Below are 13,221 nucleotides of genomic sequence, written 5' to 3'. Positions count from 1 at the left end.
CAAAAGCGAAGACACTCGGTGCAGATCACGCGTGTTGTTCTTCTGTGTTTTGACTCCTTGCACACCGTATGTTGACAGAAGTCGTGGGATTTCATGTGTTGCGTGATATCTCTGCGCCCAAGTAGCTGTGCTTCGCCTAAGTAGCCGTGCTTCGCCTGTGCTTCCCCATAATATAGTCCCAAGTCAATATCTGCCTAAGAAATCGCCTAGTGTTAATCTGCATCGCTATTTGTACTCGTTGTGAATACGCAGGCCACAAGAAGTAATTACGTGGTTTTTTTAATATTTTTTTATTACTTTTACTCAGGACATGCTAGCTGGCAACAAAGGATTCCATTCATTGTGCTAAGCTAAGCTAGCGCCGACCCTTTCAAACTAAAACAATGCATGCACTGAGACAAAAATGCATTTACCCACCTATCTAAATGTATGAAAGAATATGAATAAGCCCTATTTCAAAAAACGGTGGAGTGTTCCTTTAAGAGTGATAATCTTATCTTTGAAAGAAAAAAGAAAAAAAGAAAGGTTAGACGTTTAAATTGTATTCCTGCTCTACTCCAGGGCTTATACTTGTGACCACTTTCCTAATTTTTAAAACATCAAATTGAAGAACTAAACATCACTGGTACTGTACATTATAAATGCACTTGTTAATATGTCCAAACACAATTCATCAAGTTCCGTTGAAGCAATGTTCTCGTACCTAATTTATAAACAAACTTATTGCATTACACATTAATGTTGGAATGATAATATACATAATAAATATAAAGTTGTGGCTACATAGCATCATAGACTTCATAAAAATAAATATTGCACATCTATCCACCTTATTTTCGAACGCGGAAGTAAGTGATGTGACGTATTTCCCTTGACGTCCGTTTCAATATTCATGGGAGCATGCATAAAACATGATTTAAACAGTTATGGTAAAAATTTACTACACCTGCCATGTATGAACCAATGGGAGGATGAAATTAATAAGTGGCCTGATATATCATAAGAAGATATATTTAATCATTGTGTGTTGTTGCTCGGGGGTGACGGGTATTCAATGCGCAATTATATACCAATATCTTTACAATGGGAAAGTCAGTCGAGTGTTTTTACATGAAATATACCAAGACATTTTTAACCTTTTCAGGCATATGTTTAAAATTAGTGGTGCAACGGATCATCATTGATCTGTGATCCGTTCGGATCAATATCTTCGGTTCGGCACACACGTGATCCGCAGATTGATTTAAGAAAAAAAAGAAAAGAAAAAAGTTGTGCGCATGTTTAGTCCACACACAGCGTGGTCATGGCGAGCGGAGGAACAGAGGAGCTTGAACGCCCCGCGTCATTTAAATCCCCTGTATGGGAGCATTTTGGCTTCCCTGTCAACTATAATGATGAAGGAAAGAGGTTAGTGGATAAAACCGTGACGGTGTGTAGGCACTGTGGTACAAGAAAGCAATATGAGAGTGGAAACACATCAAGCATGGCCACGCATTTGAAGTGACATCACCCCGGTGTTTTACTGACAGGAGTGAAAACGACGAAGGCTGCTCAACAACCGCTTATCACCGCGGCATTTAAGCAGCCCCTTGCTGCACAATCAGAGCGGGCTAAAGCCATCACAAATGCTATCGGTGTGTTTATAGGTGCAGACATGAGGCCATATTCGGTTGTGCAAAATGAGGGCTTTAAACACATGCTGAAAGTGCTTGAGCCACGTTATGACATTCCGTTGCGCACCCACTTCAGCGAAAAGATTGTGCCAGATCTTTATGAGCAGGAGAAGAAAAAAGCTGTGGATGAACTATCCCGAGCATCCTCTGTTGCGCTCACGACAGACGGGTGGACGTCCAGGGGAACGCAGAGCTATGTGACGATAACCGCTCACTTCATCACAGCTGACTGGGAGATGAGAATTCCGGTGCTGCAGACACGCCCCCTCTACGAGAGTCACACAGGCACTCATCTTGCGCAGGTACTGACACAAGCAGTGGAGGAATGGAAGATAAAGAGGCCCAGTACTAATATCCCAGTCACAACTGATAATGCCAAAAATAAAATAAATGCAGTGAATGAGGCTGGACTGGGCCCACAGATAGGGTGCTTTGCACATGTAGTGAATTTGGCATCACAGAAGGGAATCTCAGTCAATAGGATGGACCGCCTCCTTGGGAGGATCAGGAAGGTGGTTTCCTACTTCCACTGAAGCACAACAGCTGCTCATGTGCTTAAGACAAAGCAAGAAATGCTAAAGCTGCCTACTCATAAGCTCATACATGATGTCCCAACAAGGTGGAACTCCACTTATATGTTGGAGCGTTATCTGGAGCAGCAGGCAGCTATATACTCTGCGTTGACCGACAAGACCCTGAAGAAAAATGTCAAAGACATCATCACCCTGTCTGATGATGATGTGAGAGTGGCAGAGGAGGTCCTCCAGGTGCTTAAACCCCTCAAAACTGTTACATCTCTGCTGAGCACTGAAACTTCACCATCTGTGTCAATGATCCTGCCACTGAAAACAAGGATTCTACAATCCATGGCTCCAAGTGTGGAAGACAGCACCATCACTCAAGATGTCAAGAGAGGACCATGCCATTAGAGAGGACCTGGAGCCCAGATACACTTCACCCCCTACTCTACAGGACTACCTTCACAGATCTACTGCCCTGGATCCGAGGTTCAAGCCCCTGTCTCACATGGACCCTGCCCTACGCCAGAGGACATACAGTGACCTCACCACTGAGATTGTGAGCAGTCTGGGCACTGAAGACTGTGATGAGGTAAAGAAAAATAATATTATTTAAAAATGATGAATTTAAATCTAAATACATTTTTTATTTTCAGTAATAATGGCTTTTATTAAATGTTATTGCCACATTTTTCATGTCTATATGAAACATGAAAATAAATAATAGGTTTAATTAATCAACTAATTTTTTTCTGCAGGGTCAAGCTGCAGAGCCAACAGGAGCAAACTTGGACACATCTCCTCCACAAAAGAAGTCGGCGATGGCAGAGCTTTTTGGAGAGACCTTTGCCAGCAAAGATATGGACAGCAAGACTCCTGCTGACATCATCAAAGAGGAGGTGGCATCCTACCTGGCAGCAAGCGGCATTACAGTGGATGGTGATCCACTGACATGGTGGAAGAGCAATGAGTGTAAATACCCTCATATTGCCAAGATGGCAAGATGCTATCTCGCTGTGCCAGGCTCTTCAGTTCCTTCCGAGAGAGTGTTCTCAACAGCAGGGGACATAGTGACTGCAAAGAGTCCACACTCTCCCCAGATAATGTAGACATCCTTGTCTTTTTGAAAAAGAATTTGAAATTATAAGCTCAGGTATGCTTTGCTTTCTTTCTTTTATTCTTCTTTGATGATGTGGACATAAGCTTTATTTCACTATCCATGTTTCAAGGAAGAGGATGTGCCTTCTTATGTTGCACTTTAAGTTGTTTTTTATTAATGGTCATTGGTCCATGTTTAAAGGAAGGAGATATGCCTTTTTATGTTGCACTTTAAGTTGTTTTTCATTATGTTAAAAAAGAAGATATTATGCCTTGTGCACTTTAAGTTGATTTTATATATTTTAATTTAATAATTGAAAAGTGTTAATAAACAAAAAGACAAAACGTATGTTGATTTGTCTTGTTTTTTTTTTTTTTTTTTTTTTTTTTTCTGATCCGAAAAATTATCCAATCCGTGACTCTGATCCGAGAAACGTTCCGAACCGTAAGTTTTTTGATCCGTTGCACCCCTACCTGTAACTACACAGAACAAGGGGGTAACAAGCGCCACTTTAATTTACAGCCCGCAGGAGTTACACTTACCCTGTAACTACACAGAACAAGGGGGTAACAAGCGGCACTTTAATTTACAGCCCGCAGGAGTTACACTTACCCTGTAACTACACAGAACAAGGGGGTAACAAGCGCCACTTTAATTTACAGCCCGCAGGAGTTGCACTTACCCTGTAACTACACAGTTGATACGGGTAACAAACACTACTTACTATGTAACAATACGAAACAACACTATTTGCACAGTAATTACAGAGAAAGGTACTCTTATTAAGAAAACAAAACAAAAATACGTTTTAATTACACAGTATATTTGCCCTGACATTTAAGTGTCATTGCAATACAATGTGAAAAGGTAAGTAAGTACTACATGGTACATTCTAAATTAAAATCATAGCAGAAACTAATTTTTTTGGCTTAACGTTAAGTAGTTTAGTAAGAAAAGCCAATAAATTCAATTTTTATCATACTGTGCTTACATACAGCCATATATATATATATATATATATATATATATATGTTTAATTTACAACCCACATATGTCAAAATTACCCTATAACTACATTGCACAAGAACATATTTTGCTAGAAATGTGATAAAAACTTTTATATACAACAGACGTACAATTTTTGCCTGGAATATATTAACAGAATAGGTACCTGTTAGTTTTAAAATAATTACATTATAAATAATGACATTATAAATAATTTGCTTGTATATCTGGTTGTACCCCTTTATTACAAAAACTTAACATATTGTTCCCTTATACCTACACGGAGGTACACTATAATTACAGAATCGTACACCGTAATTTCGGTTTACTTACGAAGTTCTTTGCAGGTTGTGTATATGCTTGTTACCCCTTTATCACCCAAAACTTAACATATTGTTCCCTTATACCTACACGGAAGTACACTATAATTACAGAAACGTACACAGTAATTTCGGTTTACTTACGCAGTTGTTTGCGGGTCGTAATATAAAGTGTTACCCTAAAATTAGCTAAAAATATTCAAAATGTTTGATCATCTGACTGGATAGTAGCTGTATCTATCATGCACTACACAATTTTCGATGAAATCTGTCAACTCGGACTGGCCAATATCAGAAGAATGGCTTTGACTTTCTGTCGACTCGTCCAGACTGTAAATTGTGGCAAAAATCTTTGCAAAAGTGGTGTAGTGTATTTCAGCCTTAAGTTTCAGCTTAAATCTATGGGAGTTTTGTCATCCAACAGGCAAAAATCACAATTATTATCAAAGAAATATCAGTTACATAAATAGTGAGTTATGCTCCCAAGTTCTTCAAATTCCTAACCCTAAGTATGCAAAATAGTAATCATGATACTTGCCATTGTAAGCTTCACAACTGAGCTGTCATTCTTTTTGACCAAACCTTTAACAGGCTTATTTACACACACATCTCTTTTCCGCTCATGCAAACACCTTCATCCTCCATCCATCAGAATCCTATGCCTGTAACACAATAACTTTCCCTCTCACCGAAACACCTTTGTTCTCTGTCCTCCCCACTATTCCCTGCCAAGCAGCCATAGAGCCCTCCTATTGTCCTGTCCAGCAGAGACATCGATTTGTATGGCCCCTTCCACACAATGCTTCCTAGCCTAAGTAGCCCTTTATAAACCCAACAATCTCCCTTTACGAGTCTTAAATAAATGAGATAGGTAGGCGCTCTCAAGAATGGTTCTTTAAAGAGAAAAGTGACATGACAAAAGGACTGGCGCTAAGCTTCCTCCTGTCTTAAAGTGAATTATATTCTGGTGTAGTATGTGTGGCTTTGATGCAGCAGTGGGCAGAGGATATGGGCCTATAGTATATGGGCTGGGGTGAGTGAAAGGTGTGTGTGTGTGTGTGTGTGAGGATTTAGAGCTAGCTGAAGGGTGAAGACCATAGAAAAGCTGGTTGATGGAGTCCGGAAGTGGAGATAAAGAGAGGCTCAGCTGGGCAGATGGGTGCGCTGAGCCTGCTTACCCCCTCTTTACACCTGCTTTTTCATAAACCAAGCCATATGCTTTTTAGCATAATGCTGACATACATGCACACACATACATCCACACATGCAATTACATCTCATACTTACAAAAGAGCATACTTGCCATGATACAATGAGGGGAACACACTGCTATAAAAACTAGCTTATAATATATATTATATTTCTGTAGAATATGCTGCTAATTTGATAATGTTAACCAGATTTAGCCACCAAATAGTTGTCCCTCCATAATCCTGCACTCCAAAGATATGTCAGCAAACCAAAAGACTGGATCCTGAACCCTGGCAACTGGTTTCTAGCTGGTCCAAACTAGTTGGCCCAATCTTGTCATTGGTTGTTCAACCAGCTGCCTACCATGTTCCGAAAACAAGCCAAAAACTTTGAACTTGTAATACCATCTTATCGATTGCTCTTGTCTGCCTTGCTGCTGGTCTGTGTCTGTAAGCTCCGTATAGCCTTCTGTTTTGAATCTTATTTGCTAAATTTAACTTACTCATCAACATATATTAGATATTGTCTAATATTGCTTATCACATTAATCTGGCATTGCTTGCTTTTATCTAAATCGTTATCGCTAGCACAACACGCTAGTATCTCGCTAGCCTGTTAACCTGCCATCCATGCTTGCCGTCTCCCGCGCACGCCCGTGCCTTTTACAAATCAAACAACTGTGGTGAGTAGGATCAGTCAACAAACACGGTGAGTAATGTCTTCTCCTGTTATTGTCACTTGCATTTCATGTCACATGTATAGTATGGGCTACGTGCACAGGCGAAGGAACAACCTTCCGGTTTGTCTAGAAGTTGGCGTATTCATTTCCGGTCATTCTATTTACATCCTAGCAACCAAAGCGGAGCCGTCGGCGTTGTTCGCAAAATGAGTGGTGCTGGTGTACGAAAGAAGTACAATGTACGTGGTACATTTAAACTGATGAAAACTGTGGCCGGCTCAAAGGATCACTGCTGTGTGCCAAGTTGCTCGGCTTCAAGTCGACACAACAGTGTATTAAGTTTTCATCGGTTTCCTCAGGAGGCTATCCTATGTGCTAAGTGGCTGCACAGAATACGGAGGGCGGAATTTACAGTCACTCAAAACACAAAGGTATGCAGTCGTCACTTTGAAGAACATTTAATCCGGATGACTGCTAAGGGTAGACGGGTTTTATCACGTAATGCAGTGCCATCGTTGTTCCACTGGAACGACTACTCTGTGAAGAGACGTGCCGGGGTTTGGGAACGGCGTACTAAACCCTCGAGTCCAGAGCCTGAGCTGGAGGACATCGAGGATGAGGCCATCCCAGATGAGGAAGCCGTCCCGATGGAGCACGAAGCCCGACCCACCGTTTGTGTTGACAGGGAAGAGTACGAGAGGATGAAGGCAGAAATTGAGGCCTTGAGAGAACAAGTCCAAACTCTCCATCTAAACAATTCTTTTGGACTTCAGCGATTTGCCTCGTCACCTGAGGACATTAGATTTTACACCAGGTAAGATGTACAATCCCACTTTCTGTTTTCAGTGTTGGACAGTAACTAAGTAAATGTAATCCAGTACCTACTTTTCTTGGGGAGGCTAATTATGTGAATTACTACATAATTGTTATTGTTTGCTCTGGCCTATCGGTAGTGGATCCTAGTCTGTCATTGCAATGGCCACTATTATACTTGGGCTATTGACCCCTCTGTGCGCAATATTAATGTTATCATAACCAAACTCAACACAGCATCAGTCGAAACATTTTGCATTTACCTTGAAAAATAGAAAACAATGAAGCAATATTTAAAAAAAAAAAAAAAACATTGAACAGAATGAGAGGCTAGGCTGTGTAATTTCAACAGCAGTGAATATTAAGTGTTTTACTTTCACTGATGTACAGTATTTGTGTACTTTGTCTGCCATTGTCCGTTTCTATGTGTTACTACAATTTTCTCCATTTTCCCTTTCTGATGAGGATACTATATTTCAGATTCCCATCTTACAAGCACCTGATGGCGTTTTGGAGCCTGATAGAGAGTGCAACATCCAAAATGATCAGGGTGACCAGCAGAGCCAAGAGAGCATCTTCCACCAGCACAGTCACTGAAAGCCCGGTCACCAGACCAACTGTAAGTGTGCCCTTCTCATGGTTTTATACACATGGTTATCTGTGAGGGATTTAATTTTTATGTGGGTGAATGTATGTATTTGTGTGTACTAGGGGTGGAACGGTACACAGAAGTCTCGGTTCAGTTCATACCTCGGTTCAGACATCACGGTTCGGTACGAGTTCGGTACAATGGAGGGAAAAGCAAAACAAAAATGTAGAAGGCAATTTTTTTTATTTATTGTGCATGTCTCAGGCTGTACCACCAAAAGAAAATAAACGTCTTAAGCCTTGTATTTTTTAAATAAGTTTTATTAATAAAGTAAAGGCATATAACCAGTTTATTTGTAGTGCATTGACAATAGTTTTATATAATTAGTTTATTAATTAAATTAATAAAAAGACAAAGACCTTGAGATATGTTTGGTAATTGTACCTGAATGAATTTAAAATTAATTTGCTATATTTCAGATCCATATATTTGTTTTCCTTAAAATTTTAATTAACACTAACTTTATTCTCATTTGAATTATAAATTATTGATTTCTGTATAAAATAATACTACCATTAGTGTTGATGTGCTCTGATAAAAAGCTCAAAAGCCCACATTCAGATAGCGCGAAGACAACCGGATGGATGCGGGTCCGTCACTGATTATGGCCCCCCTGGAAACATTTCCGTTGTGTCTTTGCAGTTTGCAGTTCGTTTCCCTATTTGCTCGTGCTGTGAATATTTGCAGCGTACGTGATGTGAAATCGACGAAGTTGTTTTCTGAATATGTAGTTGTTGTGGCGTTTGTATGTGTTTTCTGAATTTGGAGGTGTTTTCTGAATATGTAGTTGTTGTGGCGGGCGTTTGCATGTGTTTTCTGAATTTGGAGGTGTTTTCTGAATATGTAGTTGTTGTGGCGTTTGTATGTGTTGTGACCCTTCTCGGCCACCGTAGGTAACAGATGTAGGTTTGTTTGTACAGTTTGACAAGAGTTTACAGTTTGACAAAAGCACAATGTTGTGTTTTATTGCGTGTGTACACAAATATAAGTAAACACTTTGCAGTTTGAAAGATGTCCTGTATGTACAAAATGACGGAGTATGTTTTTATGTTTCCACTGTTCGATCGCGCCCGCGCTTCTCTCTCTCTCTCTCTCTCTCTCTCTCTCTCTCTCTCTCTCTCTCTCTCTCTCTCTCTCACACACACACACACACCATATTCCAGCATTGCAATCTTGACATCGCAGCCTGTTCATTATAACCACAGAGCTTCAGAGCTAATGCAGGGCTACAGATTAGGTGTCCCTAAAGAACCCACGTATCTAACAGTAGTTATGCATTACATTAATTAATTTGCACGCAAATTTTATTTATTTTTTGTACCATGTATTCTCCGTGTATATTCATACACCGAACCATGACGCCCGTACTGGTTCGATTCAATACGAATACATGTACCGTTCCACCCCTAGTGTGTACGTAATATAAGCTACTGGATGTCTAAAATGTCCTTCAGGATGAATAAAGTATTGTTGAGGCAAAAACAAATAACTAACAAAACAGCATCAGGCATAAGAGACATCAGGATTCAAATTGTCCTTAAAATATATTTATTCTTGCAAGAATGTTCCCAGTCCATCCACAGTCCAGCTGCAGGCGGAGTGAGACCCAGAGCAGAGGTTGACCAGCTACTTTATAGTGTTCTATTCAAAGGCTATCTCTTACAGCCCCCACTAAACAAAATAACAAAAGGGACCCCCCCCTTGAACCCTCCCCAGCCCGGGGGTCTTCTCACCTCTGAAGTCTCACACACACCTTCCAGCTGTATCAGCCTCATAAAAGAAACTCAAAATACATCCAAAGAACGCATGGCATTCATTTGCTAAATCATTGAAAATAAAATACAAAGAAAAGATAATTTTTTTCCACAACAATTCCTCCTCTTTATCATTCTCTGATAAACAATTTGGTTTCATTAACATTAGGTTTGGTCATAACAACTTAAAAAAAAATAAAAAAAAAAATGTTTTTTTCCAAAATTAAAAAAAAAAAACGATTGTTTCTAATTCTGCATCAAACCCATAAATGATAAGAGTTGTTTCAAGTCTTTACATCACAGTTACCTTTCATATCTGATTTTCATATACCTGATCACTCTACTTGAACCTTGAAAGAAATAATAAAAATAAAAAAAAATAAAAAATTTAGCAGCAAGCAAGTAAACATTTTATCTGAAGCCGGGCTAAATGGATAAGCACTGCTACCGCATTCCCGATAAATCGGACCCTCAGTCACTCCAGTATAACTTAAAGTATAGTAAGAATAAAGGATATTATAATACCGAAAAAACATAAATGATTATAATTTCAACTTCTGTTACTCGTACGATCTGCATAATTTTGTTCACCCTTAGGATAGACCGTACCCATTGATAACAAAATTATCAGAATAACACATACAATCATAACACTATGTATTCAGCCTTTTTTCAATTAATCACAATATTTTGTCAGGAAATGGTTTTACTTCTAAAGCTATATTTAATTAAAATCTATTTAATAAAATCTAACCAGAAAAGTTTTATAATTTGATCATTCGTTGTTTGAAATTATCCCTGACTTTTCCATTACATACCGTCTTTTTTCTTATCACCATACTTCACATTAATTAATAGATCTTCTACCTGAAAACACATTTTTCTTTGCACAAGTCAAATTATTAGATTTATATCAATACTAAGCCCTAATTTGATTCAATCAAATAAAATCACAAAACTTTTCTTCAACCATTAATTGGTCAACATTTTCTCCAGATATGTTGATCATCTCGTTGCCCCATGGATGTTCCGTTTTCACCAATATGACACTTTGCATGCCGTAGAGAGGATTTTCCACCGTAGGCAGGGGAGATATGTTTCTAGCACATATCATTGATCCCCCCCACTTTATTCTTTGCGTTGGCGTGTGGGGTTGCTGACGTTGGTTTTGTAGTTTAAGGTGAGATGCTTGGACTCAGGTCTAACACTCTTCAATCATTTTCAAATCCTTACAAGATTTTCCCTTAGATCACGATCGCACCCCCACTGGAATGAGTCATTTACTGTCTGCTGTCACCTGTGAAAGCAGACCTTAAGTGATTTTGTTAGTGACCGCTTGTCTTGTCGTCCCTTTTGGTGTGACCTGTGGAATTTTCAACCTGAAACATATCATCTGATAATTTCTTGCTCATTGAATAGCACTCAGGGTCCTTTTCCCCTGAAAAAAACACTCAACCCACATTGCTCATGTTAACAAAACAATACAGAATCAGTTCTGTTTGATTCAATCCATCCTGACATCCTGCAAAATTAAAATTTTAAGTTAAGCGCTGCGCAAGGTTAGGCACTGTTTCTTTCTGCCACAATAATAGCCCAGGCTAGGATGTTTAGCTGTAGCCATTATTTTATTGGGCACATTCTGCCCTGATTTTGTCGGCTGTCATGCCGTGGCCTTTGTTGCCCTGGCGTTTCCTGTTGAAACAATCTTTGTTATTAGCACACTTACAGATACAAACAATGCACACAGCAATTTTGTTAGGGGGAAGAATGGCTTCTTGCAGGGTTTTTACCCAATTAAACCCAATGTCCTTCCAACATTTATCTTCCCACCTGTGCAATGGCTTTCAGCAAATGTGAACCCCTTAGTAAACCATGTTTGGCAACTGTTATCATCCTCCTCTTGATGCACGAGATCTCATCTCATGCATCAATTTAACATAATAAGATTCTCTTACATTTATCAGACGCTTTTATCCAAAGCGACTTACATTTCAAGGTACACATTTACATTCTTATCAGTTCTTGCTTTCCCTCGGAAATCGAACCCATGACCTTGGCGTTACAGGTGCCAAACTCTAATGTTTGAGCTACAGGAAAACTGCAATATTTGTTCATATTTATTTGGTAACATTTGTTTGGATAAAGTTTGCTAACCCAAACGTTGTCCTTCAGCCAAATTTCCTTTAGACATCTTTCTCTGCCTCTGAAATAAAAATATTACTTAAAGCCACAATTTCATCTTCTTATCAAATTGTTTTAAGGCAACGGCCCCTAGTCTCACAGCGTTTCTTGCTTTTCAGGCCTATTGTTTGGTCTCTTAAGCAACTGTCATCTACGAACATTCTCCAGGTCATCAATTGGTCAGGTCAGGTCGTGGTGTGCACTCTTCGTCAACGTCAGTCGAATAACAATCTCCCCTTTTTACAATACAAAACTGTTAAGGGCTCTCTGGATAATCTGATATTTACTTAGCCTACGTGTTTGTTGCTGTCAAATCTATAACATTTTCTCAACACATGACTGACGGCTATCTACGACTTCACAATTCTAATTACACATCAATACTTAAACCTGTCCAGAAAGTAATTCAAATCTGCTGCACATCATAAATGACCAAAATAATAATTAACAGACAGAGCTCGATGATCAATCAACTTAAAGCTCGTCCTATGTTCTGTGTTGCCTTCTCATCAGATTGACTCACAATCCTCAGCTTACTTTCAAATTTGTCATTTGCCTTAACCCATCTATAATGCTAAAACACTCTTTCCAGAGGTTAATGACAAATTTATACACACTATTCAGACAGAATGGTTGTCCTAAACTAACACATACTGTACAAAACATGAATTAACACTCACACTCATCCCTGACTATGAACTGCTCATATTTCTTATTCATATCTTTTCTCTAAAAAGATTTAAATTTTAAATGACATTTTAACCTTACATTTTCCTGTATCTTTTATCTAATGTTTTTTATGGCCTCTTAACCAGTTTCAAAGCATGTCTGTTCATTATTCATTTGATTTTGGAAAAGTCAGCTGGATTGTTTTGGTGCATAATTATTACTTTGCTTCAGCTTTCTTTGGCTGACTGATAACAGAAAAAACAGACAGAGTACCATCCCTTCATCCACTCAAGCAGTCTCTTTCTCTCTCTCACTATAAGCAAATAATCTTTTAAACAGCCTCCTAGGACTGTAACTAAAATAATCATAGTCAGAGTCAATCCTTAATAGTTCACACATGTCAAAATACAAATGTTTGACTCAAATTAGAACCATTACAACAATCTAAAATACATTATGCTATGATCTTTTCTAAGGTTATCTTTAGTTTAAATACTCAATTTACCTAACCTTTGTTTTCCAGAAAATTCTCTTGACTCATCACAAGCTGTTCTCATCTTTAGCCACCACCATATCTTATAATGGTCCTTTGTCATGTCTAATGATCTACAGGAGTCAGAACTGACACATTAGTTCAATATCAACACAATCTCTGTGTTTTTTCTTGCCC

Source organism: Abramis brama (genome assembly GCF_963993115.1).
Source record: "Abramis brama genome assembly, chromosome: 19".
In the NCBI taxonomy this organism is placed as follows: domain Eukaryota; kingdom Metazoa; phylum Chordata; class Actinopteri; order Cypriniformes; family Leuciscidae; genus Abramis; species Abramis brama.
The sequence above is the reverse complement of the archived record's forward strand: the minus strand, read 5'-3'. Positions refer to the sequence as shown.